Source organism: Mastigoproctus giganteus, chromosome 13 (assembly GCF_048544385.1).
Source record: "Mastigoproctus giganteus isolate SK-2022 chromosome 13, ASM4854438v1, whole genome shotgun sequence".
In the NCBI taxonomy this organism is placed as follows: domain Eukaryota; kingdom Metazoa; phylum Arthropoda; class Arachnida; order Uropygi; family Thelyphonidae; genus Mastigoproctus; species Mastigoproctus giganteus.
Window position 1 is genome coordinate 149,005,576 of NC_143587.1, and position 13,854 is coordinate 149,019,429.

A 13,854-nucleotide genomic window follows, 5' to 3' on the forward strand; every position below is an offset into this window, starting at 1 on the left:
TCTATAGATTGGTAGAGTCAGTAATGATTAGTGCCAAGCAGTGTTCCTTCACGATGATTAGAACAGACTTCAAAAATGGTTAGAGAAGTGGCAGCTATGTTTTAATGCTGCTAAATGCAAAGTAACTTTTGGAATAGCAAGTCCCAAATAAAGTATACATTTGGTGGGATTGAATTAAAAACGTTGGAGGAGGAAAGGGATCTGAGAATTATAATACGGGCAGATATGAAGTTTTCTGAACAGTGTAAACAGACAACCAGGAAAGCCCTTGGTGTGCTATCAATGATTTATCAAACGTTATCCTGTAGAGTAGGGAGGTAGTCCCACTGTACAAGGTATAGTAAGACCACATTTGGAATACTATGTTCAAGTATAGGGACCTCATCTGAAAAAAGATACCGAGCTTCTTGAAAGGGTCCAGAGATGGGCAACTTGTATGGTGAGATCAGCAGAAGGACGACTGTACAAAGAATTTCAATTATGTGGGCTACAGAGCATGTCACCAGACATCTCAGAAGTGACCTGATTCAGGTTTATAAGGCTTCAAGAAGGATTAGTAAAATGAATGAAGGTGGAATATTTACTGTTATAAAGAATTCCAGAGCTAGAGGCATAAATTCAAATTACAGGAGTTGAGGTTTAGATTAGATGTACAGGAAGTTATTTTTTAGTTAGCAAGTCGTTGATTGATGGAACAAGTTGCCCTCATAGGTAGTCAAGGCTGACAGTTTGCATAAAATCAAAGATCAACTGGAGGGAAGCATATAATTGGTATTTTCTTCTCAACTTGGTGGTGGTTTTTTTTTTTTTTAAACAGTGCAACTAAAGTTTGTGGCTTCCTTGCATTAATGGTGAATACTATTACTATAATTGCTGTAATTACTATAATTACTATAATTATTATAATATTATTACTATAATTGCTGCTATGGATAAGGGGTTGGTTGAGTAGCAGAAGACAGAGAGTGGAAATCAATGGACACTGCTCAACGTGGACTAATGTTATTAGTGGAGTTCCTCAAGGTTCAGTGTTGGGTCCGTTGTTGTTTTCGGTGTTTATGAATGATATTGATGATGGGATATCAAGTTTAATGTCCAAGTTTGCAGATGATACAAAGGTTGGCAGGGTCGTTAAGGACACTACTGACGCTATGCTGCTGCAACAGGATCTGGAAAGGTTGAACAGATGGGCTGAGAGGTGGCAAATGAAGTTTAACATTGACAAATGTAAAGTACTACATATGGGAAACAGTAACCCCAGAGCAACGTATCAACTCTGCGGTACTACACTGACAGTGGTGGAGAATGAAAAGGACCTGGGGGTAATTGTGCAGGCAGATATGAAGTTCTCTGAGCAGTGCAGACGGGCTGCAAGAGTAGCTCATGGTGTCTTGTCAATGATATACAGGAATTTTTCTAGCAGGGATAAGGAGGTGATTATTCCCTTGTATAAGGCAATGGTTAGGCCACATCTTGAGTACTGTATACAGGTGTGGAGGCCTCATTTCAAGAAGGATGTAGAACTGCTGGAACGGGTACAGAGAAGGGCAACAAGATTAGTGAATGGAACAAAGGGTTGCTCTTACGAAGAAAGGCTTAAGTTTTGCAAATTACAGAGTCTGGAGACTAGGCACCGGCGAGGTGATCTGATAGAGGTGTATAAGGCTTTGAATGGTTTGAGCATGCTCAATGCCAATGGGATTCTTCATCTTGCTCAGAATAATCACCTCAGAGGGCATAAATTCAAATTGAGGAAGGACGGATGTCGGACAGATGTGCGGAAATTTGCCTTTGGCCAGCGGGTGGTTGGTTGGTGGAACCGACTTCCATCACTTGTTGTAGAAGTTGATAGCCTAAACAAATTTAAGCTCAACTGGACAGGTATTTCGAACGAACAGAGGGGTGAAATGGGAGTGGGGTTTTTTTTTTTTTTTTTGGCTGATGCTGAATAAGCTTGCTTTCTTGCATCATATGCCTCTGCTAATGCTAATGCTAATAATCTCTTTTAAAACCATCATCTTTTAAAGGTTATTAGAACTCATTTTTAAATGCTATAATGTTGTCTTTGGGTATAATAGCCTTTGCTGCTAATGCACCAGTAAAATCATACACCAAACCAATGTCATGACTGTTTCTAGCTATATAGAATACCAGAGTTGCTCTTTGATATTCTAAATGTTTATCATTAGTTTATGGATAGTTTGAGTTAATTCTTAGTAGCCACTGTTTGTCTCAAAGGCTATACAAGTATAAATTTATGGTCAGTTAATAGTAAATAAATTGGAGGCTTTAGACCTCCAATTTATTTATTATTAACTGTAAAAAAGGAATGAATTTTGAAGTTTGTTATGTATATATGTATATACATGGTGTCTCAAAAATAGACGGCATAACTTCAGGAATGAGTTCCTCATATGTAGACAATAAAAATATTTTATATCAATATAGTTCCGGAAATGCTTAGTTCCCGAGTTATTAACCGGAATGTCTTATCTCCCGCAGGTGATTTCCTTCATCACAAGGTACTGACAGAATCTGGTGGTTTCCATTCCGACCATGTACTCCAATCAGGAGCAAGCGGATATGCACTTTATGTACGGTTTGGCGGATGGCAATGCTCTGGAGGCTCGTCATTTGTACTACGAAAGGTTCCCAGAACAAAGATGTCCAGACAGGAAAACGTTTGAAGGTATCCATCGCTGCCTTTGTGAACATGGGACCTTTACACCTCATGCTGCCGACAGAGGATGACCAAGATCTACAACTCCTGAAGTAGAGGAGGAGATTTTGGATGTTGTGCATGCCATTCCTGGAATCAGCACACACACAGAATAGCAATGCAACTGGCTGTTCAACATTTGACTATTTGGAGAGTATATTAGCACAATTACCTGAATCAAAGGTTTCCTGGTCAGTGGATAGGTAGAGGCACTAGATTTCTTCTTGTGTGGGACCATTTAAAGTTATTGGTGTATTCCACTCCGGTAGCTGATGTGGAAACTCTCTGCAATCTGATTCTGGCAGGTTGCGAGGCAATACAAAACATGCCAAGAATTTGGCATCGTCTTCGCAAGTCCATGAGACGTTGATGTGAAGCCTGTATTCAGGCAGAAGGTGGACATTTTGAACAATTACTATAAGGTGATGTGAACAGTTAAGTGTCATAGACAAACCTTCAAAACTTGGGAACCAAGAATTTCCGGAACTGTGTTGATATAAAATATTTTTATTGTCTACATATGAGGAACTCATTCCTGAAGTTATGCTGTGTATTTTTGAGACACCTTGTATATGTATATATGTTATTTTTCTTTTTGGTGTTACAAAATATAAATGCAGTGTTTTTACAGATTGTCTTGTGATCAAAGAGACCCCTTTGAACAACTCAGATTGGTGATTGTAGCTTTATTCTTTACATGGGCAGAAATTTTTCTCTTTTCAATCAAAAGAATGAAACCATTGCCTCTATATTGATAAATGGGATTATCAGTTGCTTTGTTTTCCCACAGTCAATTTTAAGTGACTGAGGGCCTGATTTCACCTTGGAGATTCTCTTCCAAAAGTATGAACTTCTGGGGATGAGAACTGTTCACTACACTTTATTTTCCCCTAGTGCAGGGTCCTTGTGGAGTGACTGAACTAATCTATCGAACAGATTCTTAGTAATTTTTTATTTATTATTTTTTTTTTTTTATGAGAACCTCAAGCATGAGAGGTATTAGAACCTATAGTACTTAGTACTGTGCCTCCGTAGCCAGGTGGGAAGGAGCAGCAGTGCGTAGCACACGCTTCTTGATTAGACCGGGGTTCGAGCCCGTCACCACTAAATACGGAGGATGCGGAAAGGTCAAGGGAATGACCACCGCATATTCCCGGAGCAATATGGCCTTAGTTGCTAATGCTCCTAAAAACCAAAAACAACAACAACAACAACAACAACTTAGTACTGTGCATATGCTGAAGGTTGAGAAGAGGAAAGAAGGTACTTGTTGACATTAGACTTGAATTTCTGTAGATTATAATTTTCAGGAAATACCTATGAAGGTAGGTTGTTCCAGAAAACGGAAGTTGAATAAATGAAGAAGAAGAAGAATAGTTTGTTCTGTGAGTTTGAAGTTGGACAGTAAAAGGATGTTGATTAGTTGCAGCATGGACTGGTTTGTAAAAGAGAGTAGGAATTATAGAAGTCAATGCAGCAATGCAAAAGAACTGTGCCCATGAAAGTATCTATAGAAAAGGCATGCAGCAGAAACAGAACATCTATGAGACAGAGAGTGGAGAGACTTTGTTATAGATGAGTCATTAATTAACCTAAGTGCCCTCCTTTTAATAGGATCTAGAATCCTGAGAGGTTTTGGGGGCACCACCCCAGATTGGGGAAAAATATTCTGTAGTACGGCAGATTTTTTGATTTGTACAGAGTGAACAGCTGTTATGCTGAGAGTAAGAGAGGAAACCCAGTGTTTTAGATGCAGAGGAAGCCATGTTAGTGATGTGCATATGCCAATAGAGATTAGAAGTCAGGATAATCCCTAATAGAGATATATGATCTTGCCAAGAGACTGGTGTGTCATCAAAGATCAGCATGGAAGCAGAACAATCCTTTGACAGGACTTTGTTTTTCAATGATTGAAATCAACTAAGTTATCTTTGCCCCACTGGAGATCAGTATTTAAGGAATTGGTTGTGGATATTTGAAAAGTTGAAGCTGTTTGTACAGGACAAAGTTTCTTAAACTGGAAGGTGGAATGCAATGTGCTACCATTAGCAAAACTATGAATTGAATTTCTGGTCATTGGAAGAAGGTCATTAATATACAAGAGGAAAAGAGTGGGAGAAAGAACTGAAACTTGGGGAAAACCAGCATTAGTGGAGAAATTAGAAGCCAGAGATCCATCTACCATCACCCTCAGTGAGCAGTTAGAGAGAACACTGATGGAATCCATATTGGTAATCATTGATCAGATGGAAGGTTTCTAGATGGTTTAAGAGTTGGTGGTTAATTGATTTTTCCATTACTTTAAAAAAAAGTAGAAGTGCAATGTGATGATAATTGGACGGGAGAGATTTGTAACCCTGTTTAGGAATTGGCTAGATATAAGCAAATTTCTTTGGAAAGTAAAGTGAAAAAGGTGACACAGAGCAGGAGTAATCTCAAGAGAGCACAGGTTTTGAGAACAAGTGGAGAAATACCATCACAACCTGCAAATTTCTTAGCATCAAGATTGTTCAAAATCTTTCTGACATTTTTCTGATGGAAGACCACAGTTTCCATTGATTGGAGTGTACTGGGGATGGTAGGAGGTGGTATATCATGATCATCAATACATGAGTTAGAAGAAAAGTAGGATGCTAGCAGGTCAGAATTATCTTTGGAAGTGGCAATAGAACCATCTGGTTTTGGCAGAGGTGGGAATAGAGATGGGCAAAGTTGTGGCCAATAACTTTGCCAAGAGATGAGAATGCTTGACTTCCATTTCGACAAGAAACAAGTTTTCTACGCTTATTCTGTTCGAAATCTAGTTTGGACTGATTAATAACTGCTTTACAATTGTAACGAGCTTTGGTGCAGGCAGAAAATGGATACAGGAGATTTGGATACAAGCTAATTGTGATATGCAACGTTCTTATCTTGAAAAACCTTAGAACATTTATTTGAAAACCAAAGTTTAGATAAAGGACGGTATTTTAAGCTGGAGCATGGAATAAAGGATTTCATCCTTACAAGAATAATTTCATTGACACAATCTGAGCAAAGGTTGACATCAAAAGATTTGAAACAGTAATCTGACCAAGGAAAAGAAGAAAACATCTCTTGGATTATCCCATTTTGCATTCTTGTAATGCAAACAACACGAGCTTGGGAATGCCCATGAGAGAAATGCTCTTGAAGAAGAAGGCATTAGCAAGTTGTGATCTGAGGCGCCTCACCTGTGTACATAGAAGGTTTGTTTGTGAGATAAAGATCAAGCATGTTGGCTGCGTGATTAGGATTGTCAGGTATTCTTCTAGGTAAATGAACTATTTGAGCAAGGTCATTAGTAATTGTAAAAGCCTCAGCATCTGAAACAGTTCAGTCCATGTGACTAGAAAATGAAACAAAACTGGAGTTCTGAACATTAAAATCGCAAAAGAAAATTACTTCACTGTATGAAAAGTTGGATTGGAGAACGTTAAAGAATTCCAAATGATTAGCGGAGGTGGGAGAATGATATAGGCAACAGATGAATTTGACAGAATGTGGTAGAGAGATTTTAAGCCAGAGCAGATTCCAAATTACTAAGTCTCTATCAGAGTGGACACATACACAAGTATCACTTCTGAAGTGAAAGGATTCGTATAGCAAAAAAAATTGGAAAACTGAGATGAGCAGTGGTTGAATCAACTGGGATTCTGTTAAAAAAAATACATCGGTTTTGGCGCACTGTACATGGAAATAGAACTCATTGAGATTGTGTCACTGAGACCACATATATTTGTGAAGTGAAGAGGAAGTGTTTGGGAGGTTTCGATATTTTTGCAGATAAGTTTGTTCTATTAGTTTGATAGTTCATGATGTATTCAGTAGTAAGAAAATATGCAGAGGACATGCAGTATCCCTTCCCCATCTCTTCCATCATGCAGTATGACTGATGACTTTTGAAGTTATGATGGACATCATGGTGAGATCCAATCTTCCTTAAATTTTGGGAGTACAGCTCTAAAACGGTGTTCGCAGGGTGCCTGCTAGTTACTAAACCGGACCAAACCTATTGGTAAATCTTTAGGAGGCTTCCAGATTAGCTAGATAATCTTCCTAACTTTACTCTGCCAGATAGTGACAGGTGGGAGTCCGAGTAGTGTGTATGTGGGGGGGCATTGTCGAGGTCACGTTATGTCAAGGATCTGGTTAAATTCTTACCATGTGTATGCCATATCCAAAAATTTCATTACTTCATACAGCATGTCCCCCCCCCACACCTTTCTTACTATTGAATACATCATGAATTGTCAAACTAATAGAGTAAGCTTAGTTGCGAAAAGATCTAAACCTCCCAAACACTTCCTAGTTCATTTCACAAATATACGTGGTCTCAATTTTAATCTCAACGATGTCAATTTCCACTTGCAGTCTGCCAAACCCCATGTACTTTTTCTGACAGAATCTCAGTTATCGGTTGATTCAACTACTTCTCATCTCAGTTGCCCAGATTATTCGCTGTATAATTCCTTTCGCCTCAAAGGTAGCACTTGTGCATATGTCGGTTCCAATATTCCCTGTCGGAGACTTGGTAATTTGGAATCTCCTCTCTTTGATCTTCTCTGGCTTAAAATCTCTCTACCTCATTGTGTCAAATTCATCTGCTGTCTCTACCATTCTCCCAACTCCACTAATCACTTGGAGCTCCTCTACATCCTCTCTTTGCAAATTGATTTTCTCCAGTCCAACTTTCCTAACAGTGAGGTAATTTTCCTTGGTGATTTTAATGTTCACAGCTCCAGCTGGCTTCCATTTTCTAGTCCCACCGACCCAGCTGGTCGAAATGCTGAGGCTTTTGCAATTACTAATGGCCTTGCACAGAGTGTTCATTTACCTACAAGAATACTGGACAATCCTAAGTACACGGTCGAAGTGAGTGCCTTTAGGCACCCCAGATCACAACTTGGTGATTGTCTCTTCGCCAATGGAGCCTTTATCTCATGGCTATTCCCAACTTCGTGTTGTTTGGCATTACAAGAATGCAAAATGGGATGACCTCTGAGATTTCTTTTCTTTTCCTTGGTCGGACTACTGTTTCAAAACTTCTGATGTCAACGTTGCTCAGATTGTGTCAGTGAAATTATTCTTGTAGGAATGGAATCCTTTATTCCACACTCCATTTTAAAATCTCATCCTTTATCTAAACCTTTGTTTTCCAATAAATGTGCTATGGCCGTTCAGTAGAAGAATATTGCATATCGTAATTGGCTTATTTCCAATTCTTTAGTTTCATTTTCTGTCTACAACAAAGCTCACAACAATTGTAAAGCAGTTGTTAATCAGTCCAAACTAGATATTGAACAGGCTAAGAGTAGAAAAGTTGCTTCTTGCCCTAATGGTAGCCGAGCATTCTGGTCTCTTGCCAAAGCTATTGCATGCAGCTTTTGCCCATCTTTGCCCCCACTTCTGTCAAAACCTGAAACCTGATGTTTCTGTTGTCACTTCGACCAAGGATAAAGCTGACCTGCTAGCATCCCATTTTTCTTCCAACTTGTGTATTAATCATCTTGGTAAAACACCTCCCACCATTCCCAACACGCTCCATTCAATGCCTCCTGTGGTCTTCCGTCAAAAGGATATCAGAAGGATTTTGATGAATCTTGATGCTAAGAAAGCTCCACTTCCTATTGGTATTTTTCCACTTGTTCTCGAAACCTGTGCTCTTGAACTTACTCCTGTTCTTTGCCACCTTTCTTATAGGTGTTGTTTGGTATTATAAGAATGCAAAATGGGATGATCTGCGAGATTTCTTTTCTTCTTTTCCTTGGTTCTCCCCAGGTTCAGTTCTTTCCCCGCACTCTTTTCCTCTTGTATATCAATGACCTTCTTCCATTGACGGGAAATCCTATCCATAGTTTTGCCGATGATAGCACATTGCATTCCACTTTCCATTTTGAGAAACCTTGCCCTGCTCAATCACTTCAACTTCTCGAATATCTGCTATCAATTCCTTAAATGCCGATCTCCAGGTAATCCTCCAGTGGGGCAAAGACAACTTAGTTGATTTCAATCCTGCTAAAACTCAGTCTTGTCTTATATTTCACAAAAAGGATTCTTCTGCTCCTATGCTTATCTTTGGTGACACTTTGATTTCTAGGCAAGTTGATATATCTCTTTTGGGATTACCCTGACTTCTAATCTCTCTTGGCACAAGCACATTACAAATATTGCTTCCTCTGCATCTAAAAAATTTGGTTTCTCTTTCGCTCTCAGCATTACTTTTCTTCAGCTGAACAGCTGTTCACTCTGTACAAATCGCAAATTTGCCCTACCATGGAATATTGTTCCCACATCTGTGGCAGTGCCCCTAAAACCTCTTTCAGGCTTCTAGATTCCATTCAGAAGAGGGCAGTTACATTAATTAATGACTCATCTCTAACTGAGTCTCTCCACTCGTTGTCTTATAAACATACTGTTTCTGCTGCATGCCTTTACTACAGATAATTCCATGGGCACCGTTCTTCTGAATTGGTGGCTTCTATAATTCCAGCTCTCTCTCTTTCAAAACAGTCCAAACATGTGCCGCCACCAGCCAACATCCATTTACTGTCCAGCTTCAAACCCACAGAACCAACTTTTCATCTTCCTCATTTATTCATTCTACTGCCGTTTTCTGGAACAACCTTCCTTCATATGTATTTCCTGAATTAGTCTACAGAAGTTCAAGTCTAACGTCAACAAATATATTCTCTCAGCTTCTCAACCTCCAACCGAAGCACGGTACTAAGTACTATAGGTTCTAATACCTCTCGTGTTCGGGGTTTCCTTAAAAAAAAAAAAAAAAAAAAAAAAAGTGTGATGTAATGAAATTCGTGGATGTGGTGTACACATGGCAAGAATGTACCCAGCTCCTTGACATAATGTGGCCTCAACAATGCCCCGCCCCCTCCTGTATACACTATTCAGACTCCTTTCAGTTACTATCTGGCAGAGTAGAGGCAGCAAGATTATACACTAGCTGATTCGAAAGCCTCCTAGAGAGTTACTAATAGGTTTGGTCTGGTGGACTATATAGTAGCCGACATGTAAACTCTGTTGGAGCTGTACCCTTGAAATGTAAGGAAGATTGAATCTTGCCAGGAGATCCATCGTAACCTTAAAAAACATCATACTGCATTGATCGTAGTGGTGTATGTGTATGTGTGGGGGTGGGTATTTCCCACAGTCCGTCTTAAGTGACTGTGGGCTTAATTTCACTTTGGAGATTCTCTTGCAAATGTGTAAACTTCTCAGAAAACTTCTTATTCTGGTAATGTGAAGTCTTCACAACACTATTTCTCCTGGAGCAGTGGCTTGTGGTGTGCCTGAACTAATCCATCAAACTGATTCTTAGTAAATTGACAGAGATTAAACTGATTCTTAGTAAATTGGCATATGATCATTGGATAAATATTTAAATCAGACAGCATTTTTCTTTAAGGCAATATTGCATGCAGTGGCTGAATAAAAATCTTTTGTATGGGCATGACCCGTACAAAAAACATTATGAAAAAATGTTTTTTTCATAATGAAAAAAGCATTATGGGAATCCTCTTGTCTCAAAACTTTACTAGACATGTTGGACAGACAACTTGTGTGATTGAGACCCGCTAATATTTGTAAAATCGGACAAATGCTAAACTATTGTGATTTTCTTTTGTAGAGAATCTGTGTCCTTATTTTGAATTTAAATCAATGTTTTGAATTTAACCAAATAGAAATAGAATAATAAATATGAATTTAGAAATATTAAAAAATATATAAAAAATTTGAAATATTATATTTTAAGTCAGGAAATCTCTTACGTGGGATATTTTTCAGGGATAACTGCATTCACATAAGATGTAATCAAAATAGATGGAAATTATTTCAAAGACCTGCTTAAAGATGGAAGAACTATGCAACAAGACAAAGGAATAAAAAGTCTTTAACCCTAAATCCAAGCATGGTGAATAATTGAATGTATAATGGGAGAAGAATACCCGAAGCTTGATGTGGGGCATTTTGTTTATACCATCTTCAAAGGGACGTGAACACGTGTCGAAGGCCGTATATGTATATAGCCTATGGACATTCCATAGGCTATATTTCAAAAGTGTGTAGGGGGGAGGATAAGTAAGTAGGCGAAAGAAATAGAAGCAGGATAGAAGAAAAATTCCCGCCCCCTCGTAATTCACTAATAGTTTGGGAATTTGAAAAACTAGGGATATAGAACAGCTTAACGGTCATTTAGAGGAAAGAATATGAAAGGTTTCACTTGAAATCCGGGTGCGTGACTACCCATATCCATTAGTGGGGGGGCATAAATTCAAATTGAGGAAGGATTGTATAGGGATAGATGTGTGGATGGGTAGTCAATTGTTGGAACAAACTTTCTTCTGTTGTAGAAGTGGGTAGTTTGGAATTAATTCAAGGAAGAACTAGACAGACTACTGGAGGAAAATGGGCAGGTGGTGTGGAAAGTTTTTATTTTTTTGGCTGTTCTTATGAGCTAGCTTTCTTGCATCATTTGCCACTACTAATACTAAGAACCACTTTTGTTATGGGTCCTGGCAATTATTATGTTAGCCTTACCTAAGTAACATTTCTTTAAATTTGTGTGTATCAATAGATTTAAATGGTGGCAACACTTGTTCTGGGTCACCCTGTAAAGCCCTTTTGCTCAGATAAGTAGCACATTGATCTCTCTTTTTCTTATCTTCTTAAATGATATCCTTGATAGAATACATGAGAAGCTGTCAAAGTTGGCAGGATGGTTAATGATCTGAACCATGCATGGATTCAAAAGGATTTGGACCAATTGAAAATGTGATCTGAAAAATGGTAGCTAAAATTGAATGCTACCAAAAGTGATGTATTTCATTTGGCAAATAGAAGCCCAGGAGTTGTTTATATACTAGGAGAAGAGGAATTAAATGGTTTTCAGGATGAAAAAGACATGAGCATTATGATACAGAGAATATGAAGTGCAACATGCAGTGGGATGAAGGTCACATTGATTTATTGGATTTTTACAAATACAGGCACTGTCCAACTTACGTAATACTCAACTTCCGTAAATTTGACTTTACATAAGTTTTTGCTAGCTGGTGTAAACTTAAAAAAAAAAAGTCGTAGAAACATATATTTTGTATCCCATAGGAATAAATGGAGGTATTGTAAAAACATCGAATGTGAACCCAATAACACATTGTTTTTTTTTGGTAATTCGTTTCAAGACTTTGGAAGTTGAAATTTTCGCTATATAACTATGCTATTTATCTCTCTAAAAGGTTATTTTTATAATGGAGAGCTGTCCTTTCATCATTATCATATGTTCCATTATAAGAATAAATTTTGAAAGGCTTTGTTGATATTTTTCTAAAGAACATTTCTGGAGGTCACGACCATAAAACAATAAAAACAGTTTGCACTTTCTGGTTTATTGGGCTTTTCTGTTAGTGCATCTAATTATAAACAGGTAGTAAACTCGATCTTATTGCATTTGCAATAATCCTGATAACTGGAATTGTGTGGGTCTTTATGGGGAAATGTGTTTCCCTTCACTGAAATCTTCAAGCATATAAGAAACAAATAAATTTTCAGAATCTTCTCTTCATTCCCATTTACTTATTACAATAATGAAGGGAAAACGACCAATGGAAAGTGCAAGTGGTGGCGGTGCTAGGAAACGAAACAAAATTGATTTAAAGATGAAAATGATTAAGAAGTACGAAGCAGAACAAAGTTTGTCATCTATTGCATGGGAATTAAGTCTCGCTGCTTTAACAGTGAATGCTATTTCAAAGGACAGTGCGCATATAAAAGGACATGTTAAAGGATCAACAGTGATCACAAAACAGCATTCAGATTCTATATAGAAGATGGAAAAGCTATTAATAATATGGATGAAAAATCAGATTCAGAAGTGAGTGCCCCTGAGTCTAATGGCCATTCAAGCAAAAGCAACAAGTACCATGAAGATATTACGGATAAGTATGGTGAACCCAAAGTCAAGTTCATGGCAAGCAGTGGGTGATTTAATAGGTTCAAGCATCACACTGGTTTCCACAATGTTAAAGTATGCGGTGAAGTTGTCAGTGCCGATTCTGCAGCAGCAGAGAAGTTGTGTTGTGTTCAAAAAAAACCCCTTCTAAATTTCCACAGCCCTCAACCTCTGCAGCGGTGTACTTATCAGCTGGAGATATTGATTCTGGCAACGATGCTCGAAAAGTAAAACTTGCTGACCCCTCACTTTGTTTTGTAATTTTATAATTTTGAAATTTTTGTAATTGCACAATTTTGTAATTTTTCCTTTGCATGGGGAAAAAATAATTCTATTTACATGTTCGTGGAACATTTCTTTTTTTGCTTCAATTAAATTCAGCAAGCGTGCTTGTGTGAGTATTGCATAAGCATTTAGAGAAATTCCGACTTACATAAAATTCGATTTACACACAGTTCTGCAGAATGCAACCCTTACATAAGTTGAGGAGTGCCTGTACAAGAGGAGAGAGGGGGGGGAATCATTATTCCTCTTCTCTGTAAAACAGTGAGATCACACATGGATATTGGATCCGTGTCTGAGATTGTATCTAAAGAATGGTATAGAGATGGCACAAAGAAGTGTGGCTTAGATGTGGTTTGCAGGGCTTAGTAACTATTCACTTTTTGAGGATTTGATTGAAAATGTAAGTTCCCTGAGGGGATTAATAAAAGGGATTAATTGAGGGAGGAACGTTGGCACTGGTTCAGTGAGACAAGAATCAGAACAGTATAATTATAAAATCCTAGGGAAGAATAGTAGTTTATTATCTTTGATATGGTAGCATGTTGTGGAATATTGAAAAAGTAATCTGCAAGCATAGCTGATGTAAAGAGCGGAAACATCCAAGGAAGGATTGGATAGACACTTCTTTGATGAGAATTTTTTTTTTTTTTTTTTTGCCAGATGCAGAATAGTGAACTTCCACGCATCATTATGCCTTTTTAGTACTGATACTAAATAAGCCACATAATTCTTTCATTTTTATCACACTTCTTTAAGATTATAAAAATAATCTTTATTGTTATACCAGTAAATGACAAAGTATGATATACAATCCAATCATGGCCATATCGTGAATAGTCAATCATTGAATGGTAGAGAACAGCAT

At 38.0% G+C, this 13,854-nt stretch overlaps 1 protein-coding gene across 3 annotated transcripts in view; it reads left to right on the top strand.

Moving 5' to 3' along the window:
* Positions 1-13,854, top strand: part of LOC150076514 (trafficking protein particle complex subunit 11-like) — a gene marked incomplete at its 3' end in the record, with an annotated part of 510,629 nt that overhangs the window by 319,356 nt on the left and 177,419 nt on the right.